At 38.0% G+C, this 13,389-nt stretch overlaps 1 protein-coding gene across 1 annotated transcript in view; it reads left to right on the top strand.

Moving 5' to 3' along the window:
- The window catches only part of RASGRP3 (RAS guanyl releasing protein 3), an 86,887-nt gene that overhangs the window by 34,334 nt on the left and 39,164 nt on the right, over positions 1-13,389 (top strand). Inside the window, exon 3 of the mRNA XM_057309043.1 lies at positions 10,956-11,088. The gene's annotated coding sequence lies outside the window, so the exon portion shown is untranslated. The remainder of the gene's footprint in view (positions 1-10,955; positions 11,089-13,389) is intronic.

Below are 13,389 nucleotides of genomic sequence, written 5' to 3'. Positions count from 1 at the left end.
TTGTGTTAATCAGTGTCTGGCACAGAAATAAGTGTTTATTAAATAAATGATAAAGTGACTGGAAGAAGAATTCAGTGTAACTTTATTCTCTATAACATAAATCTGTAATAAAAATCTGGAAGCATGTCTTGAAATTCCATCAGGAGCATGTTAATATAAGAGGAGTAAATTCATTCAGTAAAAGAAAAAACTCAAGACAAAAATAATATTAGAGGAAAAAAGTGGAAAAAAATTCAAAGTCTGCAGATCATGTGGGAAGAATAAGATGGCAGCAAGATAACCATATACAGATATCACACACGCTTCTGGGTTGAGAGCTAGAAAGACTAAAGACACCGTCTGGTTCTTCAGAAACTATTGGGGAGATAGAAGCATTCGGTAACAGAAATCATACAAAGCCACATGCAAGTCAGTACACTGAGTGCCAAAAATCTGCCTGGAGGAGCTGGGAGGGAGGAGAAGAATTCAAGTAGGCATTTAAGAAGTGAATATGTGGGGGCGCCTGGGTGGCACAGCGGTTAAGCGTCTGCCTTCAGCTCAGGGCGTGATCCCGGCGTTGTGGGATCGAGCCCCACATCAGGCTCCTCCGCTATGAGCCTGCTTCTTCCTCTCCCACTCCCCCTGCTTGTGTTCCCTCTCTTGCTGACTGTCTCTATCTCTGTCAAATAAATATAAATAAAAAATCTTAAAAAAAAAAAAGAAGTGAATATGTGATTGCCAAACAGACATGTTGAGGGGAAGAAAAACATTCTAAAAAAGAAACAATATGTACAAAGCATGATATCCTGGTCAGGTCAGCCTGCTGTAACAAACATACCATGGACTGGGTGGCTTAAGCAACAAACCACCTTCATGACCTCATTATCCCCCAAATGCACTATCTCCAAATACCCAGGAGAGGCACTGGAGAGGAAGAGGGGTGGGCCCATATGAGAAACATTTGGGAGGTAGATGATCAGACTTGGGTATGGGGGGATGGTGAAAGAAGGCACTGGGAGTTCTAGGAGGAGTCCCAAGTTTCTGGCATGGAATGCTGGGAGGGAGATGGAACCACGCATCAAGGAGGGAGATGTAGGTACAGAAGTTTAGGAGGGTGAAGATGACATATTTTTTAAGTAATCAAAAAATTTTAGTGGAAATTTAATTGACAGGCTATTGGAATCTGTCCTCTTAAAGTGTACATCTTAGTGATTTTTAGTCTATTAACAAGGTTGTACAGCTGCCACTATCAAACTTCAGAACATTTTCATCACTCCAAAAAGAAACCCTCAACTCATTGTAGTCAGTCCTTATGCTTCCCTTCCCTCAGCCCCTGGAAGGCATTAATTTACTTTCTGTCTCTGGGAGTAGAGTCAGAGTCATGAGTATAGTCTTTGCCTATTCTGGGCATTTTATCTAAATGGAATTATACAGATATGGCCTTTTTTTTTTTTTTTTTTTTGGGTCTGGCTTTTCTCACTTAGCATCGTGTTTTCAAGGTGTACCCATGTTGCAGGATGTATCAGTACCGTGTTCCTTTTTATGGCTGAAAAAATTTCCATCATATAGATATACTTCATTTTGTCCATCTATTTATCAGTTCATGGACATTTGGGTTGTTTCAACTTTGGGGCTATGATGAACAATATTGCTCACAGTTGTGTACAAGCTTTGTGTGGACATAAGTTTTCAGTTCTTTCAGGGATCTATCTACCTAGGAGTGAATTTGTTGAATAATATGGTAACTCTATGTGTAAGTTTTTGAGAAACTTCCAAACTGTTTTCCAAAGTGGTTGTATCTTTTCATATCTCCACTAGCCATGTATGATGGTAAGGTGTGAAAACCTACCCTCCAGTTAAATAAAACTTGCCCAAAGGCACCCACTCTTAAGTGGCAGCCCCTACTCTCGGTCCTCTCCAATGCACCTTGCAGCAGGCCTCAGTCCGATTTGGAGTTACTGACATGGAGGTGGTAGTTGAAGCCATGGCTGTGGATGACTTTACCATGGAGAGTCTGAGGTGAGAAGAAAAGTCCAGGCACAGATACCTGTGGACCCCAACAGTAGGAGAGGAGTCTGTGTGTGACTAAGAAGGTCTGACCAGAGGCACAGGAGGAAAACCAGGGAAGAGAAGTTGCCTGGACGACCATCCAACAGAAGAATTTCAGGGGGATTGTAGTCAAGAGGTAACACAAGGCTGCCGAGCCTTAGTATAAACGTGGTGACCCCACCAGAGTAGTTTTGGTGAAGTGTGGGAGTGGGGATTGAGGGGAGAACTGGACAGAGCTTGATTCGGGTGGTCTGAAGAGGGGATGGAACCAATCCAGCAAATTCTACTTGGCCGTCAAGGACGGGAGAGATAAGAGAGTTAGCTGATGGGGAGCTGGTGTTTTTTGTTTGTTTCTGGTTTTGGCCAGGAAAGACACCTCATGTTTACTTAAACTGCTAGCAATTTAGCTCCAATTCATTAATTCTCTCTTTTTATAACTATATCAACAAAACCCTTATTTCCAATCCTTTGCCTCCTCCAACTCTTCAATAGTTACTTTGTGAAAAGGAACCATCCTCCACTTCCCCCCCTTCCTGTGTCTCTCTAGATCCTCTAATAAACCTATCTGATTCATGTTTCTAGCAGTTACACAATTTCCAAAGAGTAGTTTGGCATATTAACAAATTAGTACTATCAACCTCTAAACTCCATGAAAATTCCAAAAGTTCTTTTCAGCATTTTGATAGATGCCCACCAACCTCCTTATCCTCTGTATGTAATATGCTATTAATCTATTTATAATGTTGTTCTAGTGGGGAAATATACTCCAAATTCCAAATAACCACTTTACAAATGTAGTTGGAAACATTTCGTAATTTTAGGACTTCCTTTTTTTTTTTCCCATTGGGTTTTGTGTTCTTAAAACCTTTTTTAAGAGAGCTGTTTTTGTTCTGATGAGGAAGGCAAAGTAATATTGTTTCTCTCGTGTTAGGGATGATGAAAGCGAACCTTAGAGAAGTTAAATGGGACCTAAGACACTACTGACATTTATTAGCTGCTAATATTTTCTCTTTTGTTGGTATGTACAGGGATTTCTTTTCAGGAGTAAGGTGAAATTAGTTAATGCTTTAAATGAGAAGAAGAGAGATATCACCATCTCTTGAGATTTGTTTTCCTTTTAGAGAAGGGAAGAAACATTTGCTGTAGGAAAAACACATAAAATCAGAGAGAATGACAAAGTCATTAAGTGGAGTCGTCTAATTATAGCCTTCAGGCTATATATATTTAATTTACAGAATTAATTTTAAAAACATTTTTTTGGTTCCTATACTTTACTTTTAATTGCTTTCAATAAAAGGTCTAGCCCCGAATCCCTAATTCAGAAGTATTTGAAAACTGAGACTCTATCATCCAACAAAAGAGTACCATGAACGTACCGGTTTCTAAATAGGAACAAAAGTTTTCATCTGGATGATAACACGCACAGTTTCACTTAAAAAGGAGAAATTAATATTACATCCTCAAGTGGGTCTGTATATGTATACAAAAGTTAGCTTTAGAGTAGTGTAAGAAATTTAGCTTTTAGAGCTTATCACTCTCAACAAAACCAAATACAACCAACAGAATGGGAGAAGATAATTGCAAATGACATATCAGATAAAAGACTAGGATCCAAAATCTACAAAGAACTTATCAAACTCAACACCTAAAGAACAAATAATCCAATTTAGAAATGGGCAGAAGACATGAACAGACATTTCTCCAAAGAAGACATGCAAACGGCCACCAAACAAATGAAAAAATGCTCAATATCACTTGGCATCAAGGAAATACAAATCAAAACCACAATGAGATACCACCTCACACCAGTTAGAATAGCTAAAATTAGCAAGTCAGGACACCACAGATGTTGGTGAGGATGTGGAGAAAGGGGAACTCTCCTATGCTGTTGATTAGAATGCAAGCTGGTGTAGCCACTCTGGAAAACAGTATGGAGGTTCCTCAAGAAGTTAAAAATAGAGCTACCCTACAACTCAGCAATTGCACTACTAGGAATCTACCCCAAAGATACAAATGTAGTGATCTGAAGGGGCACCTGCACCCCAATGTTTATAGCAGCAATGTCCAGGATAGCCAAACTATGGAAAGAGCCCAGATGTACATAAACAGATGAATGGATAAAGAAGACGTGGTGTATATATTTATATAATGGAATATTACTCAGCCATCAAAAAAATGAAATCTTGCCATTTGCAATGACATGGATGAAACTAAAGGGGATTATGGCTAAGCAAAATAAGTCAATCAGAGAAAGACAATTATCATATGATCTTACTGATACATGGAATTTAAGAAATGAAACAGAGGATCATAGGGGAAGGGAGGGAAACATAAAACAAGATGAAATCAGAGAAGGAGAAAACCATGAGAGATTTTTAATCAAAGGAAACAAACTGAAGGTTGCTGGAAGGGAGAGGGTGGGGGGATGGAGTAATTGGGGATGGGCATTGAGGAGGGCACATGATATAATGAGCACTGGGTATTATATGAGATTGATGAATCACTGTACTCTACCTCTGAAACTAATAATACATTATATGTTAATTAATTGAATTTAAATTTAAAAATAAAAAAATAAAATCTAAAAAAATAAAGCTTATCACTGTCAATAGTAAAATTGGATAATAAAATTAATACTCCTAAAAAGCAGCATTGTACATTCTCCATGTTTTTCATAGTGTATCCGTTTGCTTACAATTTTTAAAAAGATCTAATGACAGTTCAGAACTCAGTGCATCCCAATCATTTTACTGTCATCAGCTCTTGTTCCAAGTATTGTCTTATATGTGTTCTTTTTTCCTGTAGGGGTAAGTTTCTTGATAACAGTTTGGTGATATCAATCCCTTGCCCAATTCTGGAATCAAGCTCAGATATTTTTGGCTGCTTTGCTGTCTGACACCACTGAATTTAGTTGGTATTTTCTGTTCTAGTTTTGTAACCCATAAAACTTAATATTGTCAGATGTCTCCTCTTTCAGGAAGCCTTCCCAGCTCTCTTTGGTTAAATTTTATCCCACTTTTGTGATCACATAACACCCAGGGCATGTTTCTCTGACACTGGACTTAATGGGCTCATTGTTTTATAATAACTGGTCAATAATCTGTAACCTGCAATGGTCCCCTTGAATGAGCTCTTTACATCTCCAGCCCATATCATAGCACTTAATGTTTAGTAGATATTTAGTAATCATTGGCCTTTTTTTTTTCCCTCAACCAAACAAATGCCTTTCTGTGAGCATGGAGATATTTTTGAAGTCAGTTTTTCATTATGTTAGTGCTTCTTGCTGCACTCCTATGAAATAACTTAGAACTCAGGTTTTAAAATGCTTTCCTAGTGTTCTCAAAGATAGGCAGCTTCCAGCACAGAATGCTGGTAGTTTAGAGAGAGGGATTATACTGCAGGCTGTGCCTTCTGTTCACATTCTTTGGTTTCTTAGAGTCTTTCTGTATAGTATCTTCATTCTCTTAGAGCCTCCTTTGTGTAGATTCTAACCCCTGAGATTGTCATCTGGCCACAGTGGGTGGATCCCTAAGAGTTTTGTTTACTCATGCCAGTTACTGAAAACGTCTTCTTGCTCCTGGTGGGCACATAGGCATGACTATGTTAGTGCTGGTACCAAGTACGGAACAGAAGTCAATCACCAGTTCAGACTTCATCCCATGTGACTTCCTTGCATTTTTTTGGTAACAATTAAGTAACAAGGTTTAGCTGTGTTTCATTTGTTGCTAGATTTCTGGGGAGAATATTGGCCTCCCAGAGTTCAATGGGTAAAGCATTCAGCACTGTGACGGCACAGATGGCATTCAAAATGATGGCCTCTTCTTCCTCCTCCACCAACATCATCATCATCAAGCTCACTCTGGAGTGAATGAACAAGGGGACATGACTTCATTTCAAGGAGTTTGGAACCAGGTCCTTCCCAAGCATTAGTGCCACAGACAAGATTCTTATGAATATAATGCTGAAGAAGCCACTGGTTTTCACAAGAACTGTTTCCCAAGGCTTAAAATTTTAATTTCTAAGCTAAATATTTTCTAGTTCTGAATCTTAATTTGGGATATTATTTACAATTTGAACAGTAGAGTTGCCATAGTAGGTCATAACCTTTCCATGGAGTTGAATGTGTCCATCTGGAAACCATCTGATTGCAAATGTCTAATATGTGTATATATCAGTTCTCTTCTGTGTTTAGCTTCAGCCAAATGCTAGGAAAATACCTCCTCAGTTGGACTTTGGAATTTCATAATTAATACTAGAGCTTCTTCAAGATTCTCATTTCTCATTCAACTCATGTCACAGTTGTAAATATGTTCGTTTGGTTGCCAATAGCATATATCAGTAACCAAGAAAAAAATAAATATAATGCAGCTTACCCTTGTTACTTAATTGTTAACCCAAACTACAACGGGGCCTTGTGCAATGAGCGCTGAGCTGGTTATTGACTTCCGTTCAGTATTTGGTACCAGTGAGTCCCTGAAATGCCAAGCTTGCTCTAATAATAATGGTTATTCATCTTCAGACAATAGAGCCACTGATAGAATACTTAGAAGCTAAGCAGAGGGCATAGTACACATTTGTTCTAGACAATGCCCAGAAATTGATCTAATAGGCAAGGCTTAACAACAGCTAAGATTTTGTGGGTAGTAGAAAAAATAAAAATTTTCAGAGTCAGACAGAGCTGGCTTTGCTGCTAAACTAGTAACAAGTTCGGACAAGTAACTTATCCTCCGTAGGCTGTAATTTCCTCATCTATGAAATGGGGAGAATAATATTTTGCTTTCGGGGTGTTATAAGATTTAAACATAATATAGGTAATTTCCCAAACATTATGTGTATCACACTACATGCCACCAACAAGTAGTATTTGAAGGAGGTATTATTACTTTGTTTTCTAAAATCTACAACAAATTTTGATTATTAATGCTCTATCGATTTAGGAAAATCTCTTTGCAGGAGAAAAACAAACAACAACAACAGAAGTTTCAAAACCCAGGAAAACCTCATTATCACATTAAATAAATCCATCCAAGGCAAGAATGAAAAAAATTACTCTAGAGTTGAGAAAATATTTCTCACAGCAACTCCATATGTCATTGTTAAATAACCTTTAGGGATATTGCTCCACTCTCTATAAATGTGGGATACTTGATTCTCTGGGTCATCACGATGGCCCACTTAAAATGTTGTAACTTTGCTGTAAGCACTGCGTTCATTTCTTCAGTATGTACTATCCCGGTTGGTTTGTGATAGAATCAACTTTGACCGTGACAACAATGAAGCTGTGGCAGAGCATGATAAGAAGAGTAACTGATTGGAGGAAGTAAGGTAGAAAGAGAAATTCAAAGACCTGAGAGGCGATGTGGAAAGAAGTGAGAAGGAAAATTAAAGTTAAATGCAGAAATAAGCAAAGAATGCCAGATATGAAGAGTGAACTGAGAAGAAATAGTAACGTATCTTGTGATTTATGACCTTTTTTAGATGTAACGGATAATGAACGCATTGGTGAGTGTGCATGAGGGGTGGGGCAGAGATACAGAAATCCCGTCAGGGAAAGTTCAGGACATGGGGATGGTGGCTGAGGCTGTAGATGCCAGAATGCAGTATCCTGGATCAAGACAAAGGGTGGGAGACAAATGATTTCTCCAAGAAAGTCTGTCTTCTTCACCATTTGAAGCAAAGCTAGGTGAAATGGGAGGGATGCATGCCCTTGTGAGGAAACTACCTAGCAAATGCCAGCCATGCTTTAGCTCTGAGTTATGGAAACCACATGTGACTGAACCACAACAGCATTAACTCAGAATCGCCTGCTCCATAAAGAAGGAACTTCCTGAATAAGTTGTTCCAGAAAAGTTAAATAATTTCAGAAATGTGACACAAGTGAACGATGTCACCCAGAGAATAGGAAACACCAAATTTCTCTCAAAACAAGCTCCAGAAGAGAAACATCAGACTTCTCAATGGAAATAATGGGAAATAGCCCAGTAATTCTTGTTTCTTTCTTCCGTGCTTTACAACATCTGTTGCATATTTTTTTCCTCAGATCTTCCAGCAGATGACCTTGTCTCCTTCTTTTTAGAGTAAATGAATCATTAGAAACTTCCTTGACTCCCTGCTATCAAAAGGATAAATCTACCTATACCTCTACCAATTTCCCCCCTCTTTCCTGCTGTTAAATTGAAAAAGGTGACCTGCTACCTTATGCAAGGTAAATCCCTCCACCTATGCATGGGTCCATCACTTCTGTCCTCCCTGGGACCTTATTATTTACATTAAATTCTTTTTTTCCTGTTCCTTAAATTTTCCTTTCCACTGATTCTTAGCACTTAAATTTGCTCAGGTGTCAATTCAGAAGTCTGTACTAGGTATCCAGAAGCTAAGTCAACATTTTCCTTTGGATGTTTCAGATATCCCTAACTCAACACAATTAAAAATGAGCTCATCATTTGTCCAACATGAACTTCCTTCTCCTTCCCCTTCCCTTCAGTTTCTCAATTTCAGGGCAATGGCTTCATAACCCAACCAAATGTCTAGCTATAAACCTGGGAATTATCCCTGATTCCTCCTTTCTGCTCATTCCCCAAAGCCATTTGATCACCAAATCTTGTTGGATCTATCTTCAAATTATAACCAACCAGTGCTCTTCATCTCTATTGCCACACACTGGTTTCCATAACAATCATCTCTTGCCTAGATGGTCATAATTGACTACTAACTGTTTTCAGCATCATCTATGTACGTCTCTACTAATCTCTTTTCCATATTGCAGCTGGAGGGATCTTTAAAAAATCTAGATAGGATCATGCCACACTCTTACTCATCTTTGAAATCATGGTTTCCCATTGCCTTTCAGATAAAGCCCATATTCCTTCATACAGCTTACAGTACTGTTCATGAGCTACTCCTACAGCCTTCTTAGTCTCATGTTTGCCACATTCAATACTTCAATCATTTTAAATGTCTTTCAGCTTTTCATAATTGCCATTTTCCCATTCACTCTTTGCCTAGCTAAAACTCCTTTGACTCCAGATTAACTTAGTGCTCCTCCCCTTCCTGGGATACTTTATTGTAATTACTTGTTTAATTCTTTGCTAGTATCTTGCTTAGTATCTGGTGTCTAATAGATCCTCAGTAAGTATTTGTCAAATAACTTCATTATTTTTCTGGGTTTTGCTATCATTTCTCTTACTGAACTTAATAGTCTTGATTCTCCAGTGGAGTCTCAGAGAGCATAATCACAGCACCTTTCAAATCTCATGTCTGTGGTGAGAAAGGGAGAGTAAGCTTGAAACGTGGTCAGAACAACAAATGCTATGACACCTTAGTTGTTAATCCTTAAGGCTTAAAGGTTTGTGATTATCGGCACTCATTTTCACTGAGGATTTAGGCATTTAGAGAAACCCCCTTGGTTATATAAAAGCAAAGACATATTTGTGGTCATTTATACATAAAGACAATATCTGCCATTAGGAGGGAAGAGTCTTTAAGGGTTTTTGTTAGTTTTTTATTGCAATAGAGATAATGCTATAGACAAGACTACCTTTAGAAGTTCTAATATGGCCAACATCATTTCAAAACTATTTATTGAATACTTACTAGATATAATATTTCACCTTATAAATCCTGCAGTCCTGGAGCCAGGAGCAACCTTTGCTGTCATTCTGGCATGCTTCCTAGACACCATCTGGGAATTAAGCCTACAACATCTCTGACAGTCATTACTTTACTTTGGCTTGAGAACTTTCAAGAATGAGATTCCATTGCTGATGAGGCCACCTGCCCTTCTCCTAGAAGCTCTAGTGGCACAATATTTTTTCTCCTATTTCCTTTTTCCTTCTCTAACTTAACATCTCTCTTCCTGTCACTTCAATCATATGTCCTCTATTTCACCTAAGTCCTCAACTTAGAAACCCTTAAATATTGGAAGGGAAGAGGTTGTGTGGGCAAAGGGAGATAGCTTTCCTGAACACCCAGTGTTTTAGAGGACATACAGTGGATAGATTTTACATTACCTATGTAACTCCTTCAACAATCTAGTAAACTAAGCAGCATTAATGGCATTTTACTCAGAGGTAAGTAAAACTTTCACCATTTGCTTATCTAATGTTGAAATCCAATCCAAGATCCTGAGTCAAGAGGCTGGGGTGCTAATTTATGTCTCTTAATGGACAGCTGCATGGAGTTGGCTTCTTTTTACTATTTCTAAAATTGGAAGCATAGTTCTTATTGTCCTAGGCAACCTCGTGAGGATTTTTTGAAGATAAAGGCTTTCATGTTAATGAAAACCTTTTTGCTGCATGAATACATCATAGCCTTTGGAAACCATACCCAACAGAACTCTATTGCCCTTTTGAAGTGAGAACTTCTCTCTTAGAAGTAATTCAAGCCCTGGGGAAATTTTGGCTTATTGTGTCCTTTTCAAACTTGTGAGAAAATGTGTATGCTGGGGAAAATAATTTTCATTGCAGCCAGAGAGTACCTATCCACACTAAAGCAAGTCCCAAACCATTGGGAGACTAAACAACCTGGACTAAAATAACATTGACATTCACGTTGAGACAGTCAGGAGTTGATTTAGAGGCAGAGTTTGATGATCACCACAACAAACTGTTCTAGAGATTTACTAACACTCCAAGGTCAGTGTTTGGAAGTATTTTATACTATATGTATAAATTTTGATTTTGCCACATTTGCAGGATTTTAATAGGCTGAATTTTTTTAAAAAATTACTTGATTTAAAAAATATCATGTCACCAAGTAACTATTTTGAATATTTTTCTTTTTTTAATTGGCTTTGTAGATGAAATATAGACAAAATCTCAAAACCACCTATAACTCAAGGGTTTTGGAAATGCTTTAACACCATGTGTATTCTTTTGGGTTTCTATTATTTAACTCTCTCTGGGGATTTCTTTATGTTCTTTTACCAGGTTCTCCAAAGTACTTATTATTCAAGTTGGATAAACCAGTTCTGCAGACTGCATCCCCAGCGCCTTTTCCAATGATGATAACTGCCCTTAAAATTCTTTCAGACCTGGAGATCTTTCAGTGTGAAACCAGTGGGTAAGTATTTCTTTAAACTATTGTAGATTATGTAAGAAGCTTGACAAGATATATATGCCTAGAAAAACCAAAAGAAACATGCTATGATATTAACAAGAGTTATCTTTGGATGATAAGACAATGGGTAACTTTTTTCCCTTACTGTCCTATTTTAAATAATGAACATCTATTGCTTTTATTTTAATTGTTTTAAATAATAATATTTTTATTATATTATGTTTGTCACCATACAGTACATCCCTAGTTTTTGATGTAAAGTTCCATGATTCATTACTTGCGTATAACACCCAGTGCACCGTGCAATACGTGCCCTCCTTAATACCCATGCTTTTATAATAAAGAATCTTTACTGTTGAAAAAACAGTTGTAGACACAGTAATAGTCACACATATGAAATGAGATCTCAGGTACATGTGCAGGTGACAGAATGCTAAGCAGGGGCACAGACACATCTGCTGACTGCAGAAATAGATTATAACTGGATAGTTTGGCCCAGCTGGCTCTCAGGTGCTGGCTTCATTGCGGATCACAAATGTAACTCCAAACATCGTGACGGGTCTTTGGTACCAGGTTATTTCCACCCTGTATGGAAGGGTAATACCTTCCTTAAGTAGATCAGCTGAATAATTTTAGTTTTGACCTGAGAATCTAGTTTAGTTAATCTAGGCTGTTTGGTTCTAAGTCATATATTCACTATTCAGTAACAAGAGTTAACAAAATAAAAAGTGTCTATATAGACGTGAAGGGGAATCAAACTTGTCAGTTGTCCAATCTTGACTTTTAATGGGATTGACAGAATTTACATTAGGGAAATAAGGAAAGTGCTGCCCCCAGAATGTCCTGGAAGAGATACCAGGCTCTTAATATAAATACAGACAGATCCTATTATGTCTAGAAAGCTGGCAGGAACTTCTGTCCCAGGATGTTTACTAAAAGCTGATTTAAATTGCTAAAACAAACTAAAAAATTTATAGTACACATGCATATATAAATATATACTTATTCAAAGGCAAACTTTTCACAGCTTTTTATTTTATTTATTTCTTCATCCATCCATTCATCCACTTATTCATTAATTCATCAAATGCTTTTCTTAGTATCTTCTCTGTGAGGGACAAAATCTTTGGAGTTGGGGAGTATACCAGAGAACAGAACACAAAAGTCCCTGCATTCATAGAGCTTATGTTTCTAGTGCTAGAGAGATTTCAAAACAAGTAAACAAGAAAAATATATAGTATGTCATATGGGGATAACTGTTAGGAAGAAAAATAAATCCAGGAGATGAGGTAGGGCATACCAAGTAGGAGGTGAGCAGGGAGAGAGAGGTCTTGTTGTTTTAAATAGGGTGGTCAGGAAAGGCCTCACTGATAAGGTAACTTGGTGAAGAGATGTAAAAAGAGTTGGTTCCAGACATCTTTAATATTTCCCTTTCACAAATCATTTGAGCAGCAGAAGTGGGAGAGCCCTGATCCGTGTTTCTGTTATTTTTACTGCACATGTGAAATAATCTGACTTTTTATGCTTTGAACATGGCACCTTCAGTGCAAGAATATGGGTTTTACACAGAAATAATGCAAGGTAAAAAATTTTCTTTGGAGTTAAATGCCTAGTGCACAGACCCACCACTCAAATGTCACTCTTTGGTGGTCTGATTGAACTAACACAACCATACACACGGGCGTCAGCTTTGTTTCCTCTTCATTCCTATGTTTGCTTTCTGAAGTTGATTTTGAGCCTACTGAAGGCAGGGATGGAACAATGATTTGTTCATCTTGGCAGCCTCAGTGCTCAGCCCAGTGCCTGGCATTTGTCGGGTGCTCAATGATTACCAGTTGAATAAATAAGTTTTGAAAGTAAAATGGACATTGACTTCAAACAGCTTAAGAGATTAATGCCCAGTGGCCACATTTACCTATTAAACTGCCCAAAGTGGATAACTGTCTTAGGTCATCATGACCTTTCGCCTTCTCTGGGCCCTATAGAGAGCTCTCACAGGGCGTCTGTAAAATAAAATGATGGTATTTCCAACAGCAATACTTCCAGTATGAGGAACTCCAAAAGGTTGTTTCTAATCCCCGTGTTTCCCATGACAGCGCTGTAAAATGGGACCTCTGTCCTACCCACATTTTTCTTCTACCTAAGTGACAGATCATTTGGCTATGTCCTTTCTCTCACTAGATTAGGGGGCAAAATTATGACAGCTATGATATCCATACTTGAGAGAGCAATGAAAGGGGGGAAAGGAAACGAAAAGCTTTATTTTACAATGGAGTCCTGATTCTAGGCCTTACTAATTGTGTG

The sequence above is a fragment of the Ursus arctos genome, unplaced genomic scaffold (assembly GCF_023065955.2).
Source record: "Ursus arctos isolate Adak ecotype North America unplaced genomic scaffold, UrsArc2.0 scaffold_8, whole genome shotgun sequence".
Taxonomy (NCBI): Eukaryota; Metazoa; Chordata; class Mammalia; order Carnivora; family Ursidae; genus Ursus; species Ursus arctos.
This window is presented reverse-complemented; position numbering and strand designations above follow the sequence as displayed.